Here is a 5,867-nt window from a genome sequence, read left to right on the forward strand (position 1 = left end):
TCAAAATAAATGGCACACAAGTAGACTATTCTAAGATACATAATCTGTATATCGGTTTTTGATTTCAATGATGGTATTGCCATGGTTACTAAAAATAGAAATTTCTGTGAAAACCTTCAAAACGCTACTTTTCCTATAGTTTTGATCCGATTTCAATATAATTTGGCAAACAGATAGACTATAATAAGATACATAATTCTCTGTACTAGTTTTGGATTTCAATGGACGATGTTGCCATGGTTACTAAAAATAGAAATTTCTATGAAATACTTTCAAAACGCTACTCCTCCTACAGTTTTGATCCGATTTCAGTATAACTTGGCACACTAGTAGACTATAATAAGATACATACATGTAATTCTTTATATCGGTTTTTGATTTCGATGAATGGTGTTGCCATGGTTACTAAACGTAAAGATTTCTTGGAAATACATTTAAAACGCCACTCCTCGTACAGATTTGGTCTGATTTCAATATAACTTGGCACTCAAGTAGACTAGACCGTTCACGGTAGCTCATTCGGTAGAGCGCTCGCTCCGCGATCGGGAGGTCGTGAGTTCGAATTTCGACCGTGTCTGACCTAAATCGATAAAAAAAAAATGGGAAGCAACTGTTCCTTCGCCATGCGCTCGGCACTTTGAAGTGAAAGTTGCGGGTCCTTCGGATGAGACGTAAAAAACTGATGTCCCGTGTCACGGCAGGCGTTGGCACAATAAAGAACTCAATGGCCCTGAGTGCCGAGGTCAAACTTTGAAGCCCTTCTCCGGTATGTAGTGACGTCTCTATATGAGTGAAAAATTCTCGAATGGGACGTAAAACAACATACAAGCAATCAAACAATCACAAGAAGACTACACTTAGATACATAATTCTCTGTACTAGTTTTGGATTTTAATGAACAGTGTTGCCATGGTTACTACAAATAGAAATGTCTGAAATCCCTGTAAAACGCTACTCCTCCTACAGTTTTGATCTGATTTCAATATAACTTTGCACACAAGTAGACTACACTAAGATACATAATTCAGTGCATCAGTTTTTGATTTCGATGAACGGTGTTGCCATGGTTACTAAAAATTGAAATATCTGTGAAATTCTTTTAAAACCTTGGCACACAAGTAGACTACACTAAGGTTCATAATTTAATGCATCGCTTTTTGATTTCGATGAACGGTGTTACCATGGTTACTAAAAATAGATATTTCTGTGAAATTATTTTAAAATGCTACTCATGCTACAGTTTTGGTCTGATTTTAATATATTTTGGCAAGAAGTAGACTACACTAAGATACATAATTTATTGCATCGGTATTTGATTTTAATGAACAGTGTTGCCATGGTTACTTAAAATAGAGATATCTTTGAAATTCCTTAAAAACGCAATTCCTCCAACAGTTCTAATCTGATTTTAATATAACTTAGTACATTAGTAGACTACACTAAGATACATAATTTGATGAATTGATTTTTGATTTTGATGAATGTTTTGCCATGGTTACTAAAAAGAGAAATTTCTGTAAAATGCCTCTAAAACATTACTCCTTTGGTCTGATTTCAATCTAATTTGGCTCACAATTAGACTACACTACGATGCATAATAGTGTTTATTGGTTTTTGATTTCAGTGAATGGTGTTGCCATGGTTACTTAAAATAAACATTTCTGAGAAATACTTTCAAAATGCTACTTCTCTTACAGTTTTTGTTTGATTTTAATATAACTTGGCACACAAGTAGACTACAGTAAGATACATAATTCTATTAATTGCTGCATGTTGCAAAGTTTCAAATCCAAGTGCTACTTTTCCTTTGTTATACGTACAGACCAGTAGAGCATCAGTCTCATCAGATACTTCTGGTATACATATGGTTACCGATTCGATTATTGGCCGATTATCAGTTGATTAAAGTCAACCGATGCTGCCGTTAAATTGATTCTGATTTTCAACCGATTTGACAACACTACTGCGGATGCTGTATACAATCAGCGTTGTAGTGTTCATTTTCAAATCAACTTCCAGAAAATTGTTTCTTCTGAACATGAAGACGAAGAAGTCACCACCATCGACCTTGTAGAGGAAAGGAAGAAACTGTGAAATGTATGCTTACACCTCAGAAATCTCAATGATCACTTCAAAGATGATATTGTAATTTTTGAAAAATATGGCACTTTTGGAGTTGTAAATCTAAGAGACGACTCAGCAAACAATATTCTCCAGATTTTTACATTCGTCATATTTCAAAGATGCAGAAGAAAGACTTTTAGTTCTGATAAAAGCAACATTATTTCTAAAAGTGAAATACGACCTATTGATGTCTCAAAAGATGATTTTTTTAATCTGCTAACTCAATATCCTCATTATCAGACATGTAATATGTTCCGTTTGGTCTTAGAACATCGCTGCAAAGTCACTTGTTGACAATGAAAACTATGTGAGGGATTTATCCATAAAACAGGCTATTACGCAGGCAACAAGGCCCAGATGTTTGCTCCCGCCTCTACAAATTGGACTGGCCTTAACGGTCACATGAGTATAATGATTAAAATAAAATAAGCTGATAAATGAAGCTATGTTGCCCAAGAGCAAGAGAAATAGGATGATCAGGGATCAGCAAAATATTAATTTAGTGTTCAATAAAAAAAATCTTATTTGATCTATTTATTTGTCGGTACTTGTCCCCATTTGTCACTACCCTATGCGGATTAAACAAAACAATACTTCCTGAGCACTTTTAATAAATACATTTCATTCCCTTTCATATTGTCCTCTCCTAGTCGTTGAAGATTATTTATGTACAAAGATAAGATATTTTTGTCCCATTATTTAAAAGTCTACCTGACCATTAAAAACTATGAAAGTACTTTTTGTATTAAATATTATAAAAATTTGCATAATTCTCTGATTCAATTGACCTTTGGAGTTACATTATTTACTCTGATTAACTGTCATAGGAGAATAGCAAAGGGGAATAACTTCTTTCAGTAGAAATTAATAATTGACCAAGTGGTACAGAATTTCAAAATCTGGTAGAATTCACCTTTGCTTATTACAATTTTATATGTCTGTTTGCCTCCTACATGCCCACAAGCAGAGAATTTTCAAAGAAATAATCCATTTTCACTATAGATTCAATAGAGCCCCACCCTAATACCAGAGCCCCTGACCAAGGAGCCAAGATACGCGTATTCACAATTTTGCTCATAATAACCATGCACATAATACGTTTGCTAAATAACAATGCAAAAAAGAAGATTTTCAAAGAAATAATGCATTTTTACAGTATATACATAAGAGCTCCACTCTAACACCAAAACCGCTGTTAAATACCGAGGGACAGAGGAGATTTAAATAAAAAATAACAATAATGCATTTCCACTATACATTCAATAGACCCCATGAATTTCAGGAGAAAGAAATTCAAAGAAATGATGCACTTTCACCATATAATCAATAGAGCCCCCCCCCCGAATCCTTACCCTGGGGCCACAAAAAAGAGGCACTCTTCATCATCATAACCATGCACCTAGTTTATCTGCTTTGTATAAATGGAGAGAGAAGAGGCTTTTTATAGATTTTTGCATGTTCACTTTATGATCATTAGAGCCCCACCCGACTCTCCAGAACCCCTCTCTGGGGCCATCCATTTCACAATTTCTGTAGAGGGCTCAATGTTTATTACAATCATGCGAAGTTTCACTACTTGATGTCCAGGAGTAAAGATGAAGATTTTTAAAGATAGCACTAATTTTGATGGGTTTAGCCCCACCTCTGAGACACTAGGAGGACAGGGACCACATTTTTTTCTCCTCCACTCACAGATGTTCTACGCTAAAATTGGTTGAAATTGGTACAGGCGTTGCAGAAAAGAGGCTGAAAATGATCAAATGTTAACGCACTACGACGGACGAAAACAGATAGCAATAGGTTACCTGAATGACTCAGGTGACCCTTAAATGGCTATCAGGAACTCCGAAGAAATTGCAGAACCGCAAAGCTCTAAGGACAATACCTAGAAATGGTTTCAACATTTAAAACTTTTTGAAAGCTGAAAAATTGGACTTTACACTATACGCAGCTCCTATACAAACACTTTAATTTACCTGATCATTCTATTTTATCAGTAAAAGTTAGAAATCTAGAAAAAAGATTTACCATCATACAAATAGTCCATCATTGAGTACACCTTTCAGTAGACTACGAGAAGAATATTGGATTAGAAAATAGGCACGGTCTTTCCATATGGATGCAATGACAATGTCGATAGTGTTGGGAATCTTTCCAGTCCACAGTGTAGCAATGTAATGTAAATGTGATGGGACTTTTTAACCATGCACAGAAACCTAAGCGTAGTCGTGGGCGTCGGTCTTACAATACACCTTTTATACACGATGTCTCCTTTGATTCATTACTACCTTATGTAAATCAACAGTTAGGTCTTTCATCACATTCATTCGCACCAAGCTTTGTCCCTTTGAAATTTTTAAATAGCCTACTTGAAAAAATGAAGAAAAGTCCATGTTTCGATTCCTTGACACCAGAATATGTAGACTCGGATCATTAATTAGGGAAGAAAATACAGCTAAAACAACCCGATTTTTCCATAAACTTCAATATGCCAAAAAGGAATTGACGCGGTTAATATAATGATTGATAGATTAATCGTGTGTTGTTTTACGTCCCATTCGAGAATTTTTCACTCATATAGAGACGTCACTACATACCGGTGAAGGGTTTCAAATTTTGACCTTTTCTCGACACCCAAGGCCATTGAGCAATGAGGGATCTTTATCGTGCTAACGCCTGCCGTGACACGGTTCCTCGGTTTTTAAGGTCTCATCCGAAGGACCCGCAATTTTCACTTTAAAGTGCCGAGCGCATGGCAAAGGAACAGTTGCTACCCATTTTTTATCGACTTTGGTCAGTCGCGGCCGAGATTCGAACTGATGACCTCCCGATCGCGGAGCGAGAGCTCTACTTAGCGAGCTACCGTGAACGGTCGCGGTTATTATAAGTAATACATGTAGTCTTAATCACAAAAGGGTCCAGTCTTAGCTTGTATTCCACCATACTTTAAGTTGAAGACTACACATTGTATTTCTTACAAATATACATTGACTATTGCTTCCAAACTTTTTAATTACAAGAAAATTTTAGCCTAGATATCGAACATCTGAAACATAATCCTTCTTCCTGTTCATGTTCTTCACCGTACAACTATAGCCCTGGACACGTTATTACTGGTGACGTAAACATAGTTAATTGCTTGCTTGCTTGATTGTTGTTTTACATTCCATTCAAGAATTTTTCACTTATGAAGACGTCACAATGTACCGGTGAAGGGCTTCAAAACTAGACTTATAATCGGCACTCAGAGCCACTGAAGGTTTTTTTTTATCTTGCCTACACCTACCATGACACAGGACCTCGGTTTTAAGGTCTTATCCAAAATTTCCGTGATTTTCACTTCTAGTGCCGGGCGCTTGGCGAAGGAACAGTCGATATGTATGTTTGTAACGTCTTAGGTATGAACGGCGCGGCGAACGAGAATATAATCCGGGCCTCCCGATCATGAAGCGAACGCCCTACCACTTGGCTATCGTGACCGGTTAAATAAAGTTAATAATGAGGACCTTAATTCGATTATTTTGAAGGGGCCAAAATTTAGGAAACCCCGATCTTTCAACTGGAATCATAATTTCATATGAATTCTGTGGAAGATTAAACCAGGCGATGGGCGAGACAAGAAAAAGAAGACCTTGACACTTTGTCAGAATGGATTGAGTGGCACATGTCAGATGTATGTTAAAATCTTGCATTAAGCGATTGAAGGGCAATATTAAAACCATCTATCCTTCTGTGTTCAATAG

Source organism: Saccostrea echinata, unplaced genomic scaffold (genome assembly GCF_033153115.1).
Source record: "Saccostrea echinata isolate AGI-Se365-2 ecotype Australia unplaced genomic scaffold, CSIRO_AGI_Sech_v1 ptg000002l, whole genome shotgun sequence".
Taxonomy (NCBI): Eukaryota; Metazoa; Mollusca; class Bivalvia; order Ostreida; family Ostreidae; genus Saccostrea; species Saccostrea echinata.